We start from the raw sequence: 18,696 nt of genomic DNA on the forward strand, positions 1-18,696 counted from the left end.
ACTGCCCCTATAAATTAGTGTACGTGACCTTAAACAGAATACCAAAATGGCGATCTTGTGAGAAGCGTTTCGTATCTAAGGAGACTGAAATGGTTCAAGTTTCTGCTGAAATGGAGGTAAAGTTGACGATAATCCTCATATTTAGGAAGTTTAATGTTGGTGTATTTAAGCTAGCTTCATGATTCATCAATATATGTCTGACGTATTGGAGATAAAGTATAATATACCTTTCAATTAGCAACAGAGATCTTTTTTAATTCGCCCATTTTCGATGATGAGCTCTGGCCTCTGCGCCTGTGGGTGTAGCGTGTACATGGACAGCAAGCGAGCGAGGTACCGGGTGAGTCACTGACACTGGCGTCTGCGGATAAAGCCGAGGACGAGAATAGCGGCTAACCCAGGATAGACAGAGGATACTCTCCCAAAATGGGGTATAACTGGGGTTGCAATAGCACCCCAAATAAAAGAGGAAAGAATAAATTATGGACAATCCTGTATTTTAGGGGTCTAAATTATTTTAGGTTGCTAACTTCAGGCAACAGCTCCTAGATAGCGATGCCAAACCAGCCGCGCGTTCGCATCGGTATGCTCTGCCCCTGTGTAAAACATGGTCTCAGAAAACTCTTTTCCAGTCTTTAAATATTAATTCAGTAACACTCTGACCCACAAAAATCCGAAGATTATTAAATTAAAATAGGAAATTTTCACTTTACATTCTGATTTGAGGTTAGAATCGCCAGATATTTTGCACTTGAAATGTGTCTTGAAACCTGCCTGATCGTACGATGCGCGCGGCCATTTTGAATCTCAGAAGCCAAAAGTGGAAAGTACTGCTCATGTCATAATCATGTGACACACAAGATTTTGACTTCCACCAGTGTTTGTGGCAATTTGAATCGTTAGTTTAGTACTTTTGCTCTGAAATTATGTCTAAAAAATCTGATTTTTTTTGCATTTTGATATCATGATTTGTTGAGATTTTGTTGATATGGTGATTTGATGATGACATGAATGTTTTGACCCCTTTATCGTACCCCTACACATAAAAAAACCAAAAAACTCCCAGCATCATGAGATTCTTTGAATTCTAAGCTTTGTAATGATACCAAACTTGTTACCAATTAGCAAACCGCGAATTACCGCCAGCGGGAAAGATAAGGGCTTGCACTGTCCCCAATCTGGAAAATTCAGGGTCAATACAGAGACTGTATAGTCTGTTGAGTAGGGTTGTTTGGTTTTTGGTGATTATGTAACAGATGGTGATGCACTCCTAGTACCAATGAGGTCCAAACATTACATGTATGGACCTCATAGGCGACATCAGTACTATTTTGGGGTTAGAAAAGTTTGAGCACAGGATATTTCTATATTTATATCACAAGTACATGTTATATTGGTTTTTTTTTCTTTAATGCTTGATTTTCGAGTGTAAAAGCATTGTTAGCAACAACAAAAAATGAAAGAAAATAAGGGAAACTTACATTTTGATGACTTTTTCCTGATTTTCTTGGCAGTTGCCCTTCACTGCTGACTCGCGATCGAAGCTGATATGCAGATCACGTGATACGCGTTCTCGTCAGGTGATCGGACGGTTATTCTTTTCGCCAGATGTTGATAATTATATATTTCATAACGCAGCGTTCATCGCAAATTTAGGTGAAAGAGATTAAAGTTAAACAGCGCAAGCTTTAATTTTTTTCAAAAATAACGTTCAATTGATTGCACAAGTTTCGCCTCGGACATGTAGGATCATTTGGTCCCATATTGGCGTAACTACGGGGGGGGGGGGGGGTGTCCCTACCACTACCGTCCACAAGCCAGCAATTATCTTTTTTCTCGGCTCCCCCCCCCAGAAAAAAGGAACCAGGGTTAAAGAGAAAGAGAATTATGATAGAGGAACACAAAATACTTTATTTTTCAGCTTATACTGCATCGACTTATAATCAAATATGAAATGGGGCTTAGAACATTTTTTTTAAGTCAATTAATAAAAATATACCTCCTCGGGATTTGAGCTTTCATCATGATGAAATATCAATCTTTTTCATGATTACCGAAAATACTTAAAATGTCCAAAAAAAATTTATCGGTGTATGAAGCTTTAGCTGATACCTTGCGCCCGCCTTAATTATTTTAATGTTGAGATACAACTATGCTTTTAATGAATTCCTAAAAACATTAATTCTCAGATCATTTGTTGCAATCGAATGATTCGATTGGTAAGCTAATGAATAATTGTTATGATTCATGAATTGTTTAAAATGTGTCTCTCTATCAGTTTTGAATATTTAAAAAAATGTCAGCTCGTGCTTTTTGCTTGCAATATTTTGATTAGTAAGAAGTTCTTGTGTATGCGAGTTTGATAGATAAATAACTAGAGAGGGGGGGTCCCTCAGCTACTTGTCCTCGCTTATTCCATGTTTTTATTATGCTCGTGTTGTGAGTATTTCAAAGTTTTTTCTTTTTCTCACCCTTTTTATTGTCTCAGAGCTTCCCTCTATTTCTTTGCTACGATGTATAGCCCTTCTTACTTGTTTCAATTCTTGTATGTTCTCATTTCATTGAAAACATAATTATTAAACTCACGTAGAAGACTTTACAACGAAATTTTGATGTTGTTTTTTCTTGTTTGTTTGGCTTTCTTTTTTCTTCTCCTCAGTCCTTCTTTTTCTTCTTAGTTTCCCTTTCCTTATTTTCTCTTATTTCATTTCATGAGGCATCCGCCAACTTATATACAACAACAAAAATATATTTAGAGGCCGATATCCAGTGAGGGGGCGTGGTGGTGTGCCCCTCTAAAAAAGGAGGAAAATAGGAAGGAAAAAAGAAGGGAAGGGGAAAAAATAAGAAAAAAAAGAAAGACGATGATGGCAATGATGATGATGATGAAAATTATCTTGGTGAAGATGATAGTGGTAGTGATGGCGGCGGTGATGATGATGATGATAATGATGGTGGTAGTGGTGATGAAGATGAGAATGAAGTTGGTGACGATGATATGATGATGATGACTAGATGTAATTTTGTTATTTTGTCTTAAAAAAATAATAGTGCAAAGGCGAAATCATTTAAAGTTTATTATGAAAATAGCAGAAAAAAATAATTTGAAAAATTGTACGTATGCGTATGGAAAATCCATCCCCCACCAAAAGAGAAAAAAAAGTGAGATTTTGATTTGTTATTTGTGACGGCGTAGGTCTATGCGAGCAGCTATGGGATATAATTATGGGAAAAAAGTAAATGAAATGTCAAGAAATACATGACTTTTATTGTACATTCAGTATATCAGTAGATAACCTCATACTCGTTCCAAAAAATAAAAAAGTGGGTATATTATGGACCATTAAAAATGGGCAGTTGCTCTATATATTATATTACATAGAATATATAGAGCAACTGCTCGTGTGTAGCGGTAAGTTATTCACCTGGGGATCGAGTGTTTCATCAACATTTTTGTCCGACAAGTTGTCAGATCTGACATCTTTCTCTGACTCTGATTGGCTGTGAGGCACTGTTCTATGGTAACTGTCGGATAAAATGGGACTTGTCGGATAAAACGTCCGACAAGTCCTTTCATGAAACGCTCCCCCGGGCTCCGTAACACAAAGGTTTGCGATGGATTGCAAATATGAAAGAAGCGCACTGATTGGTCCCTGGTCAGCATTTTAAACCAAATGCGCGTGTAACATTGATATTGATTGGTCAGTTCATTTAGCGATTGATCGCTAATCTTTGTGTTACAGAGCCCAGATCTACATAATTCATGCGGCGCACGGCGCGTGCGCAATGTTTAATAATTATTGCTGTGAATACAATGAATGTCATCAAAAACATAATCTCACAGATCAAATAATGCCAGCTCGATGCGCAAAATCAGAAAAAATATATATTTTCTGCCCTGATAATTTGATAACCCTAACCTAACCCAATTTCTAAGTATTTTTATCATAAACAGGATAACTATAGACAATGATTGAAATTAACTTTATATTCTTTTGCGAAAATGAATATGAAGGACAGCTTTTTGATAAAGAACACAGTTTTAGAGTGTTAGAGCGCAAAATCAGAAAAAATATATATTTTCTGCCCTGATAATTTGATAACCCTAACCTAACCCAATTTCTAAGTATTTTTATCATAAACAGGATAACTATAGACAATGATTGAAATTAACTTTATATTCTTTTGCGAAAATGAATATGAAGGACAGCTTTTTGATAAAGAACACAGTTTTAGAGTGTTAGAGCGCGATTTATACCTACAACCGCTAAATCCTGTCACTGTCGGTATACATGAAGCAGTGATTCCATCAGCTTACGGTAATAATTTTCCGAGTCCGAGAAACAGACAGGCATTTGCCCAAACGGACATGTCAACCTCTGCTCATTTCTTTTTGCACGGGCACATAAAATCTCGACGTAACCCATCACATTTCTCCCTATTTTCTCATCCCTTTTATTTTCCATTAATTTTTCTTTCGTTCACTTTTTCTGTCCTCTTTCCCCATAATTTTTTTACCCATCACATTTCTCCCTATTTTCTCTTCCCTTTTATTTTCCATTAATTTTTCTTTCTTTCACTTTTTTTCTGTCCTCTTTTCCCTTCTATTTTTGTTCTCGTCTCACCGCTTTTCCTCATCCCCCAGCCTCCGACGCCCGTGCAGATTCGCAAACAATATCAAGAGTATGTCTACTAGCAAGGGCGGAAATCTCTCCCCAAAGGTAGGGGGACCAGGGGCTGGAAAATTTGACAAGTAAAAAACAAACAAACAAAAAAAGAAGGTTTATTACCCCCTAAAGAAGGTCATCTTGACCAAAAAAATTTGACAAGCAAACAAGCAAAAAAAAGGGGGCATCCCAAAAGTAAGATCGTCTCTTCCAAAATACATGTTTTATTTCGAATTTGAATGAAATGACCAAAAATAGTAGGGGGACATTTCATAATGTGCCCCCCCCCAAAATAGTATTTTGGGTGAGGGGGACATGTCCCCCGGCCCTGGGATTTGCGCCCATGTGGGTGGGGGTGTTGCGCCTCCCTATCGGGATCATATCACAGCGAGTATTCACTCTTCCATATGGAAGAGTGTTTACTCGCTGTGATTTCGATCTCACACATATAAAAAAATAGAACAGCTACGCCTTGATCACAGGCCAAAATGCCTAACGATTTCTCCGCGGCATTAACAACTATCGTAAAGGGCGCTCCATTTATAAATAAAGATGGATGACTAGCTGTCTATGGCGGCAAAATTTACCGCTACTATTTGCCAAGAATTGTGAGAAGTGGTCTGGAAATGCAACAAAAGAACCGGTGAGTACCGATTAAACATTATTATAGTATTCATACCTCCATATTACATTAGTAGAATTTAAAAAAAAATCGCTAATATCACTTAGTTCTAAGCTAGGGCGGCCCAAACGCGCGTGAGTGGAGTCTCAGTTTATTAACACGGGTAAGTATTGCGGTGTCGCCTAGAGTGTGGTGATGTACCTTTCTTGCCCTTTTAAACCCTGATTATGGTCCAAGGCCCCATTTTTTTGTTTTTTGCCTGATTTATTATGTATAGATCTGTTTACCCCTTCCATAATTTGCCCCAGGCCCCTGCGTGGCCTACATGTATATGTTTGCAACCCGCCCCTCACCCATAATTGCCATTATTACTCGTCCCAACTCTATTTCTTTTTATTATTTTTTTTTTTGGGGGGGGCCTGTAACATGGACCCTAATTTATTGGCCCTTGCCCCCTGACCCCATTTTTTTTTTTGGGGGGGGCTACCCATTATCGGTACTTGTCCAACGTCACCGGCCCGGTGGCCCCTACCTATCCCGACCCATTTTTTTAGCTACCTTTAAGCCGTCAAATGTTACTGGCCCCCGCCCCTGCCCCCCCCCCACCAGCCCAATTTTTTATAGCTTTCTTTAACTTGTCCAACCTTACAGGCCCCTGGCACCCCATCCCGGCCCCTTGGCCCCGACCCAATTTTTTCATTTTTAGCTTTCTTTAATTTGTCCAACCTTACCGGCCCCTGGCCCCCCTCCCCCCCCCATCACGGCCCATGGCCCCTGACCAATTTTTTTTTTTTTTTTTTAGTTTAATTTGTCCAACCTTACCGGCCCCTGGCCCCCCTCCCCCCCCATCACGGCCCGTGGCCCCTGACCAATTTTTTTTTTTTTTTTTTTTTTTTTTTTTTTAACTTGTCCAATCTTACTGGCCCCTGGTCCCCCTCCCCCCATCACGGCCCGTGGCCCCTGACCCAATTTTTTTTTTTTTTTTTTTTCTTTAACTTGTCCAACCTTACTGGTCCCTGGCCCCCCTCCCCCATCCCGGCCAGTGGCCCGACCCAATTTTTTTTTTTAGCTTTCTTTAACTTGTCCAACCTTACTGGTCCCTGGCCCCATACCGGTCCATGGCCCTTGACCCAATTTTTTTTTATAGCTTTCTTTAACTTGTCCAACCTTACCGGCCCCTGGCCCCCCTCCCCCCATTCCGGCCCGTGGCCCCCGACCCAATTTTTTTTTTTTTAGCCTTCTCTAACTTGTCCAACCTTACCAAATCACTTTGGAAGGCCAGAAAGGCGATCTTGTAATATTCTCGATGTTGAATATACCGTACTTGTTTGGGGGAAAAATAGTATAACAGAATACATCTTTTCACAAGTGAACATTCGATCGTCTTTGAAATGCAAATGCAGATGATACGTGTGTGGAATACTTTACCACTGACCAATTCATTGATCAGGGATCAGGCAAGTTTCTTGCATAATGATAATAATCAGTATAATGGTATTTCATTTCAAGAATGTTAGAAGCATAAACTGAATTGTACAGAGCTTTTACATGTAAACAAAAGAAAATGTAAACTGCATTTTAGTACTTAATAAAAAATAATATCAAGTTGTATTATACAAATATACATGTATACAAAGCATGAAGAAGCATAAATTTGGTAATGAATGCAGCTGGACAAGTACTTCTGCACTTGAATTGTTCATTACATATTCGTCTCATTTGCATATTTACCACTTTTTGTACATGTAGAAGATATTCTATGAATTTGTTCTTGTGCAATTGAACATCATATCACTGATGATGATACTATTATCCAATTTATTTGTAATGAAATGCCATACGCAAGAACAAACATCATTGTAACATATATTGTACTATATTGCATCATAATCTCATTTGCATATGCATTTGCATATTTAAATACATGTATTCTGTTTGAATATTAATATATTATAATAGTTTAATCAAGGAATAGGCCACTTGACATATTGTTGGTGGTTAATTTCCTCATACATGTAGTTTGAAAAAAAATATTTTTAACATACATGTTTACAATATCCGTATCATTGGCATTGCATCATATAACCTCATTTACATAAAGATATATGGTATTTTAAATTTGCATATTTGATTATATGAAACACTCTTTTTTTAATATTATATATTGGTTTAATCAAAGAATGGGCCAATTGACATATTTTGGTGGTTAATTATCTCAAAATCACTAGCATGGGTGAAACTACAAAGGCAAATACACATTCCGCATGAGCGGCAGACATTTTTAATGATATGCGTGCATATTTAATTAGATATTTGCCTAATTTGCATATATTAAGAAAAAACAGTAGTCTTATTGTGAAGAGCAGGTCACAAGCTTCAAAATGAATGGTCACAACATATGTATACAGTAGATATTTTAAAATGATGTGGCATCGCTATCCTAGACAAGAAGACCGTTGTTAACGGTAGTTCAGTAGTGCGTATGTACGTGCCGGGTATGGCGGGCCGTTAATGCCATTATTATAGGACTAGTATACAGCTACAGGCCTATGTAGTAGATGTAAAGTTGTATTTACCAATGGGGTATCATGCGATATATAGGGGCCAGTATGATGGGGTGTCCAAACTTCGCGCACTTTTCAAAAATATTCATCAGGCTTAATTTTGTCCACAAATTATTGATAATTTATACAAAACCAATTCAAGAAATAGTTACCACATTGACGGCAAGATCGTAAACTATAAAATCATGGACGAAAATGTAAAGTAGGTCACGGGGTTTCGCCGGTATTGCGATCTCAAAATTCTATTCCGATCGGCAAATGCGGGCTGTGCTGGAAAACCGTTCAGAAAAAGTGTGACCTAACTTCGCGCACCAAAGCTTTTGTGGAGATTTAAACAAAGACTCAAGCTCAAAAAGTGAAATATTTATATCAGATTGATGGCAAAATGCTATGGAATCGGTTAGTACCACATTTAACTCACATTTTTTATGATTTCTGCTTGTAAAATGGTGATATCGTAATGCTTGTTGCTTTCTTCAAAACGGGCGCTAACGGTGAAAAATTTGCCGATCTTTTGCCAATATTTTCATGAATACTGGACTAATCCTAAAGAAACTTTCAGCGAAGGGTAATTTTAGGTCGCTTTTCACATTGATGATGTCAGATTTTAAGGATATTGGCTAGTTTTGGAGATAATGACCGTCCGCGAAGTTTGGACACGCGCGAAGTTTGGACTCACTGCCATATAGAATAACGGTATACCTAAAGCCGTCAGGGTGTCACGTGACCCGGAACTAGTCATGGCCGGGCCGGGGGGGGGGTATGCAAAAACTTAAAAGCCATGCAGCACGCCTTGGTTTTAGGGGGGTTTATTATTTGGGGCATAATAGGGGGCGTATCTGAGCACTTATTGGTGAAGGATGAAGAGTATAATGGTATATCAAACCAACGGTAATCAGCGTTACTTGTCATGGCGAGGGGGGGGTTATAGAATGAAGAAATAATAAACGGCCTGCCATACCCGGCACGTACGTACGCACTACTGAACTACCGATCAATAACACTTTTAACAGCGGTCGTGGAGCTGTTGCCTGAAGTTAGCAACCTAAAATAATTTAGACCCCTAAAATACAGGATTACCCATAATTTATTCTTTCCTCTTTTATTTGGGGTGCTATTGCAACCCCAATTATACCCCATTTTGGGAGAGTATCCTCTGCCTATCCTGGGTTAGCCGCTATTCTCGTCCTCGGCTTTATCCGCAGACGCCAGTGACTGACCCCTAAAATACAGGATTGCCAAATTATGCACTTACCTCGTATAATGGATGAAGGTCTATCGTGACATAGAATCCTGACATCAAGGGCCGAGCCGAGGCACAAGCCACAAACTGGTCCCTCAGGCCTCAGCCTCAGGTCAGGGCCTCAGGCTCAGGCTCAAAAAAGGAAAAGTTTGAAAACAAAATAGCCGATCGATACCGAGAACTGATGCGTGCAGTCAGAGGTCTAACACTTCCTTTTTCGAGGGTCCAGTTTGTGCCTCAATATCATCAGGGCCACTCATTCAATGAGCAAGGTTATGATATTATAACATTGTTCTCAGTTGTTAATGTTACATCTCCATGTGTGGCAAAATAATGGTGGCAATGTTTGACTTAATTTCTCTTTTTATATGGGACAAATTTGGTATTTGCTGTCATTCATCAATCAATCAATCAATCTATCATCTTCAACAATTGTTGACATTCAGAATCTGTGTTTGTAAAAAAAAGCAAAAAACAGCAGGGGCCGCATTTCTGTACAGGGCAAGGGGTAGCCACCCCACCCATATTATTTCTTGAGTTGTGAAAAAAGAAAGAGATTCATGAAAAAAAGGAGAAAAGAAAGACAGAGAAGTCAAGACAAAGAGGTCAGTGTGAGTATACATTGAGGGGGGAAATTTTATCTTTTAATACTTGTCATTTGTAACCCCCCTCCCCCTAACAAAATAACCCTGTGCCACCCCTGAAAACCAAAAATGAAATAATAATTTGAAATATATTTTTTTGAATGGTAATAATTGGTTGTTTAGTTTGAGTTGTCATCAAAATGTGTGTTGTTTGAATTAGTATGTACATACGTGTATGAATATAATTATGAACCACCTAAGTTGACCTCTTGGCTAAATTAACATGAACCCCTCGTGTGTTTAATTCCACTTTGAAATGCCTGAAATTAGTGAAAACTGACCAAAATATTCCTTGGACTAACAATTATTTTGTTTTTCTTGATAAATGATCGTGGACTTGGGTCATTGTCAATTCATTTTAAAAAGAAATACCATGTAGTTGCAGTAAACACTGATTTCATGAGAAAGTCTGTAAAACCAGGCTTAATTGTTACTATATCATCGAGGATCTAGATCTGGTACAGTTGTAACTTTGTGAAATCTTGAAATCTATGCTGAAAAACGTTCACACTGAAGATTACCAACACAGATAGGCACACGTGGGACAGTGTATAATTATTGCTGGAATAAAGACCAGAAGGAAGTGACCGAATCCTTGCTTATTTTGCTTATTTTGCTAATTTCTCAGCAATTACACAATTTCTTCCAGAATCCTTTGGCATATAAACAGACACTTGGGTGGTCATATTAGATTCTGTAAAAAGTAATTTTGAGATTGTTACCAAAACTGGAATTTATCTTTAATACATGATTGTTTGTGAATGTATCATCAAATTTAGCTTCCCATACATGAACTGCATATTGTTGCTGTTGGTTGTATTGGGATGAGTGCTTATGAATAAGCCAAATTTTGAGCAACGCTGGTGAGGAGACAGTGTTTTGCCTGGTTACCATGGATACTATAGAAATCTAAAATAATCGTTGAGGAGAAGCAGGTGTTTCTAATATTGATATGGTATATCCCCTTGTACATGTATATATCGGTGAATAATATTCTTGTCTTGGCATTGCAATTTGATATACATGTATTTGTGACTGCTATATAGGAGGACTGTATTAATAATCTTTCCCCCATTTTGATTTGCAAATTATTTTCTGTATGTTCACCGAATCCAAACCTTACTACATCATGTCATTCTAATTTGTTGATGTTTCTTTCCCAGGAATATACAATGTACACATGTACACTACCAGTGTGTTGATTTAACCTGTAGCACACAAAAGAAGTACATGTAAAGCCTTCATGTATAGTTGAAATCTGTTGTTGCCATGGCTGGCAAGCCTCTGGCAGTTTTTTAGTTGGTATGATGAACCACCTTTCTAATTCTAAACTGCATGTACATTTCAAATTTGTTTGCACTGAACACCAAACAAATTTAAAGGTTAAGTCCACCCCAACCAAAATTTGATTTGAATAAAAAAAGAAATATCCAACAAGTATAACTGAAAATTTCATCAAAATTGGATGTAAATAGTTAAGAAAATTATGACATCTTAAAGTGTCACTTTAAACAGTTATATGCACAACCGGGTCAGTATGCAGTATGACGTCATCCACTCACTATTTCCTTTTTTTTTCATTATATGAAATATGATATATTCTCTTTTTCTCATTGTCGAGTGAAACAGTGATTAATTCCTCCCTGAACATGTGGAATTAGTATTGTTTAATATTATGTGGTTCAGTCAAGTTGGTCCACATTGTCAAATTTGTAAGAAATGAAATATTGTATAATTCAAACAATTAAAAGCAAAATAAATAGTGAGTGATGGACATCGTCAACTGACTCAAATAGTTGTGCATATCACTGTTTTGTGAAAAATAAGCGAAACTTTAAAATGTCATATAACTTTCTTATTTTACATCCGATTTTGATTAAATTTTCAGCTCTATGCTAGTTTGATTTTTCTCTATTTATTCAAATCAGCATTTTCCAGGGGTGGACTTGACCTTTAAAAAAATGTACCCTGTACATTGTGTTTGTGTGTTGGGGAGGGGGGGGGGCAGGGGCTTGGAATGATTCATGTAGAATGTGCAACTAGACTCTGTAAACAAAGTATTATTATCTATTATATTGACTACCATACTTCTTTGTCACCATTGATGATTTGTGATAATGCCCATAAATGTACTTGAATGAAATAATCATGATAATGATCCCAAACATTGGATCTATTAACAGATACTTGTAGACTAGAGTCTAGTCTAATCCCTCTAATCCCCTTTGTCTATTAAAGCTCACATGCTGGCTTAATACAATGATAATAGCTACATGTACATGTATTCCCAGCAGACTGTTCAGCTGTACATTGTGGATCTACAAATTCTTTTGAGATGGTTAAGTGCATGATCTCGATAAAGACTATGTACAGTATGTGGTCCAATTTAATAGTGACACAAAATAGACAGAGTATTATTTGAAAAATATGATCATTTTGTATGAAATGTACTTATGGGTATTTCATTAATTACAGATCGAGCATACTGATCTTAAACAAATAGGAGTAATGCCGAAAAATTTGTTAAACAAATCATTACCCTCTTGTTAACTTGCCTTATTCCGAACTCAGGTTTTTAAGGTAAAACTTTGGTGTGTACACATGTAATGGATGGTGGATCAAAGTTTTATACTAGCAATGTCTCCAGACTGCTATTGACCTAGATGTGAAGTAAATGTAGACTCATCAATTGATACATCGTAAAATTTTGTCATATCAGACTATCATCAGTAAACAAGAGGTCCTGTTTGCATGCACTATACATTGACCTCTGTTAGTCTACAATTTCAGGCTCAGCTTCTTAAAAGTACTTGTTTGCAATGTACACATGTATGAGGAAATGAATTGTCTTGCTACATAATAATCCATGATTCTTTTTAAAAAATAAGAGTAGATGAGCAAAAAAAAGATTTTTTTCCATTAATTATTTTTACCCACTTGTTGCAATATGTAATGTATGTAGGGGAGGGGAGAATTTTTACAGAATTTTTGACAAAAAGTACACTGTACTGCTCAGTATCAATTATTCATGCATGTTTAATAATGACTACGGTACTTCATAAGCACCTTGGAATAATCCTTTGATTAAAACAAGTAAACTAGTCCTACTAATGAAGGCCCTCAAAGCATTGCTCAAGGACAAGTTGACTGAATTTCATACATGTTTTTTTTCATTAAGGTCTGAAAACATGAGACTAGTTTGTGTAGAAATGTCCTTACTGAAGTTTTTGTTTACTTCATTACTGGCATGTACATGTATACTCATTTGAAGTAAATAATAAACACACAGGGTAAACCAGCGAATTTGTGTTCGTGTGTACATACACATTTGTGCGTGTATGTGTGGGGGGAGTATAGTGTAAAAGTCAAGGCTTTTGTTCCCGCGGTTCATGAACACTTACAAGTTCAGGGTCTTGAAAAGGACCAACCTTGTTTATTTTGATCAGAAAAAAAAGCATGTTTGCCCACAGGCTCAGGACCATTTTATAGCAATCTGTACTTCATCATCATTTCTGATTTGGAAACCAGATGATAGACTTGGTTCCGAGGTTCTGGTGTAAACCTCAAAGTGATGCAGTACTTTTTAGTTTTTTGTGGATGATTTTCCCCCTTTCTTAATTGGGAGCAACAGAAATTTGGAACTCTTGTGGCATATCTTTTGTTTGTAGACCATCTCTTTCATTCATTGATAATTTTGTAAGTACATGTAACTTTAATTTTCAGTTGACCTGTTTATACATATGTACACTGTGCATGCTAGCATAGACCATGTTGATGTCTTGTACAGTCAATGTTTTTTTGCAGACCTAATTTAAGTTATTACATAATTTATAGGCCTGTATTTTTGAGGGTCAAGGGGGGGGGGTGAGGATCAAGGAAAAGTGAAACTTTTGACAGGCTTTGCTGTCTCGATCTTTGTTCTTCAAAATTAAACACAGATTCTTTTTTATACGCTGTATAATACAATATTTTATTTCATCATCATGCAAATACTATGTATTAAAGATTAATTTAATAATAATAATACTTTTTGATAGCACACATACCAGATAGCATGTTCTTATGCAATTGTTATTATTGTTACTACTTTGTCATTGTTATTATTTTTATTAATATAATTTTTATCTGTATGATCGTACTAAATTCACTGTTAACGAAATTGCACACCAAGTAACCACATGTACATATATGCTTTGTTATAAGTTTTTTGTGTTATTTCTGGTTGATTATTCAAATCTGCTGTACATGTAAATGAATTCATTGAAGAGGTATGTTTAGGCCTGTTTCAAACCTTAATACGGTAGGCGTACATGTACATTGTTTATCCCTTTGTCATGAAAAAGAACAGTAACAAACATTTTTTTTAGGGGATGGGGGTTGTCAAAACTTCAGGGAGGCTTTTGTTATTGAAGAATTAGAATTCAATATTACTACATGTACATGTACCTGCAAGAATGTTAAATCTTGTAGAATCAGGAAGATAAGGAAATATTTTTTGGGGGGAAATGAAAGAAGAGGAAATACAAGATCAAAGGGAAGGGGGCAGATTTGAATCTTGAACAAAGACCTTATTTTGTTCTACAATGGACATGATAATGATGTGAAACTTTACAATTTCTTTTATCTAATCTCTTTCTTTTTTTTGTGGGGGGGGGGGCAGGCTGCGTGTTTACCCTACAGTACATGTAGGGGAGACCGGGGTTACCGGTAGTTGGAACATGGGGTAAGTTGAAACATTGTGATTTTCATTAACGCCTGTAAAGTTAATTTATGCAATACTGCCCTCAATTTATTGCAGTAATAATTGAACACTGTTGTATTAATAATAGCAATGAAGTGAGGGCAGTATTGCTTAAATTTATTTTACAGGCTCTAAAGAAAAATACAATGTTTCAAATTACCCCATGTTCCAACTAACCCTGGTCTCCCCTACATGTACATGTATATAGACCTTTGAGGTGATTGCATTTTACGCCCATAATGTACATTCTACATTTCTCATCATAATCTTTCCAATTTATTTATTGATGTAATTAAAAAAAAACAGCCAAAATAGAACTTAGAATATTGTGTCTGAATTTGTAGACTACACAAGGAAGGAAGTACATGTACGTTACTTTGATTGGCTCTGTTACCCTTCTTTCAAACATATTACCACCCATTCTCACCCCCCGCCCCCATTGTATTACTTTCTATTGGTACATGTACATGTAATGCCCAATTTAGTTGGGCTATTTTTAAAGGAGTACCTGGCTGAACTTTTATGGGGTAATATTATAATTTCTATAAATATCAAGCAACCTTCAGCATTACAAGTCATCTCTGAGAAGTTTATCTCCGCACAATAATAGCAATTTCTATGTATTTTTTTTGCAGGGGGGGGGGGGTGCTGGAGCCTATATTTACATTGACATGTATTACAGGAATTGTTTGAAATAATATGTTTCTTAAAAACCCTGTCTACTCCGATTTCCTATCAACCTAAAATATGATTCTCTTGAAAGAAGATGTTGATAATGATATACATTAGGGAGTGGATGGGGGCTAATGTTTATACATACTATTTACTGTACATATAAAGGGGTATATTATGGCTTTATACCATGGGTGTCAAATTCTGGTTGGCTGGAAATAGAGAAACTAGCATCATAAATTGGAAGGGGGAGGCAATTTTTAAGCACCTACACCTTTTTCAAAATTTGAAAGGGTTCTGCACTTGCCCAAGGCAGTGTTTCCCTTTCAGCGATCTTGTGATATTTGAAATTGGAACTGAAAATATTTATCGTCTGTGGTTGTTGCATTTGTGTTTATGAATTAGTTTGTTGCCTAGCAACAATTCAGGGGATGGGACAATTGCGAGAATATCGCAACAATGCTTTTAGAAGCCAAGCATGCGAGCAACTACATTATCACTCTATTCAAGCCATTTGTACTTTTGAACTCGACATGCATGTACATTTTAAATCCCCGTTAATTGAAATGAATTGCAGCCATGCTCCCCTGAAAAAAAATCCTGTGAGAGTTCATGCCCACTGCAAAGATTACAAATTTGCCAAAACTTGCAAGATGTTGATTTTCAATATTTAATTTAGATACGTGTACATACATGTGCAAACATTATTATCAGGCTCTGTGGAAATGCTTGTTGATTTTCAATATTTAATGAATTTAAATACGTACATGCACAAACATTATCAGACACTGGGAAATATTTTGTTTATATGAATATGTCAAGCCTATATTAAGTGCATCTGGGTCTGGAATACTAGACTACCACTGAGCAGTTGTCATTGAGAATGAGATGGTGATATCTTTTGTCCATCTGTCTATAAATGTGATCACTCACTAGATCAATGCTGATTGCTTCCTCCTAGAACTGTAGCATGATATTGCTCCTCCCTCTCTTTCTCTCCTCATTCTTCCTCCCACTCCCCCTCTGAAATCTAGTCTATCTGGGTCTGGAATATTCATCTATGCTAATGAGATGATTAGACCATTGTCCATCTGTCTCTCAATGATCACTCACCAGATGCTCATTGCTTCCTCCATATCGGCTCCTCACTCTCCATCTCTCTCGTTATCTCCCCATCTCTCCTCTATCTCTCCTATTCTAATCTCCCCCCTCTTATGAATCTCCCCTCCTGTTCTTTTTGCCAGACCCTCTCACTCACGATCTCCATGGTCCGTATTCTGAAGTCAGGTTTAACTTGATAGACCATGGTCTAAACTCTGCTCTGCTAAAATTATAGGCAGCCAAAAACTACAAAATTCTGTTTACATTGTATATTTCTTATATATATATGTTTACTCTCTCATTTCCTTTTGCTTTCATAATGAAGAAAAACACTTCAGTTTAATCATTCCCAGACAATTGTGAATTATTTGGTTGTCAAATGAGTTTATAAACTGAACTTGTACTGTCAGGGATTTGTCATTTGTGCTCCAATTGACTTTCCATAGTTTAAACCACAACTTCAAACCAGGGTTTAATTTAAACCTGAGTTGAAGAATACAGGCCTATGGGACCCCAGGCCTATGTGTGTATGTGCATGCATCTGTGTACATGTATACTGTATTTACTTTCTCTCACTCATTTCTACCATATATATACATGCTCTTGAAGGGGAGGGGGAGGGGGTGTCTCAAATATCATGATTATATTTCTACCTTGCATTCAAGAACAATATGTAACAACAAAGGACCATCCTCTCCCGTTTCTTGCATTTCCTCATCTCCATTCCTTGTTTTCAATCTGTGATTGTAAATGGGATACCCAACATCCGGTGGACAACAGTATTCCTGCTTACATGATCCTATCTACATGAGCATCTGTATACTTTGGTTCTTCTCTTATTCTCCCTCTCTCCCTTTCTCTCTTTGTATTTCCTCCTCTCTTTCTCACTCTCTCCCTCCCTCCTTCCCCTTTGTCCGTGCCTCTTTCTTCCGTCTACTCCTCTCTCTCTTTCTCTCCTGTAAACTAATATTTCAATTTCTTGGGAGAATTAATAGTGCTCAGACTTTTCATGTAATTGATGATAGGAGTATTCATTTGCTTTCCAGCAATTCATCTGCCCTCTTCTTTCTCTCCCTCTCTCTCACACCCTTGACCCCCCCCCTTCTCTCACTCTAGAGCTCTTTATCTTTGTATATTATCCTTTATATTCATTTTACACACCATGTGAATACTGTAACATAATACAGGAAAGTATATTGTAGTACATGTACATGTAGGTCCATGGTCTAACCCACACACGCTAGTGAATATAACGGCCAACAGAAGTGCATTAGCCCAATTATATTTCCTGCATATTCATAGCTCTGCTTCATCTGCCCCTCCCCCTCCTCTCTCTCCCCCTCTCTCTCCATTTCTCTATCCCTCTCTCTGTTCTGAAACCCATGTGCAAAGCGTAGCCCCACGTGTCTTTGTTTGGGAGCTCTGGACCGGGTAGTTATGAATTGATTTGGAAATGTTTGCCATTCTCTGGATCTATAGGCCTACCAGTACTGAACTATTTGGCTTTGACTTTGCCCTTTATCCCTTTTGGGTGCAGCTTTGAAGAGCATTTTATTGCAACCAGCAAGATTTGAATGCTGATTTATGTTTTTCTTATCCAGAAACACAAGTTCCTGCTAATTATTGTACCGTGAAAATGTACATGTAGTTGTTTTCTTCAAATTTCTCTACCAAGGAATGCTCAATCAGTGCCATTGGTCAGCTTTACAAAATACATGTATATGTTCACTTGTACATGTATATACATGTACAGAATGTATTTTTTTTCTGTAAAATTCATCATCTAAAACTAAAATAGTGCAACTAAAGCTCATCTCATGGAGGAGTGAAATGAATGTTTTTTTGCCCCTGGAACTGATGAAACCTGGATGGAGTCAAGCACTTCAGATTGATAGTCAATGAAAGAGGCTTTTCGTTATATTTTTTTGTGGAGATTGCAATACTGTAAAGGAGCATCACTAAATCATTATACTGTACACGGTATGTTGGAAGAGAGGTTTACCTTTTATACACTGTATATGGATATTTTCATCTGAAAAATTACGTATTGGCCTAGTGTAACCCCTGACCTGGATCGGGCTGGATAGTATACAAAGCTGCTTGTTCATTTGCAATCTGACTTCTTTGTGCTGAATTATATTGAGCTACCCCAAATATTATAAATAATGTTAATCATTGTCTGATTGTGAGGAAATTTTTCGGTGATTTGTTTGTCTGATTTCTATCGTAACTATTGGAATCATTTCCTATATTCAATGTGGAGTACCCCTTTAATTACACTGGTTATTTTCCTTTAAATAAAGGACCCCCCCCCAAGTTGGTTTTGAATACAGGGTGTCTACAGGGGAAACATAACAAACATTTTTATGAGTGGCGTACATATGTACAAAGAACAGCAGAGTTATATTGTATTTTTTTAGCAATTGCACTATTTACATGTGT

At 37.1% G+C, this 18,696-nt stretch overlaps 2 protein-coding genes across 2 annotated transcripts in view; one reads left to right on the forward strand and one right to left on the reverse strand.

The window, feature by feature from the left end:
• The window catches only part of LOC121417703, a 39,377-nt gene that overhangs the window by 7,832 nt on the left and 12,849 nt on the right, over positions 1–18,696 (reverse strand). The window lies entirely within an intron of this gene.
• The window catches only part of LOC121417350, a 49,356-nt gene continuing 48,142 nt past the window's right edge, over positions 17,483–18,696 (forward strand). Inside the window, 1 exon segment of the mRNA XM_041611029.1 lies at positions 17,483–18,234. The gene's annotated coding sequence lies outside the window, so the exon portion shown is untranslated.

The sequence above is a fragment of the Lytechinus variegatus genome, chromosome 6, assembly GCF_018143015.1.
Source record: "Lytechinus variegatus isolate NC3 chromosome 6, Lvar_3.0, whole genome shotgun sequence".
In the NCBI taxonomy this organism is placed as follows: domain Eukaryota; kingdom Metazoa; phylum Echinodermata; class Echinoidea; order Temnopleuroida; family Toxopneustidae; genus Lytechinus; species Lytechinus variegatus.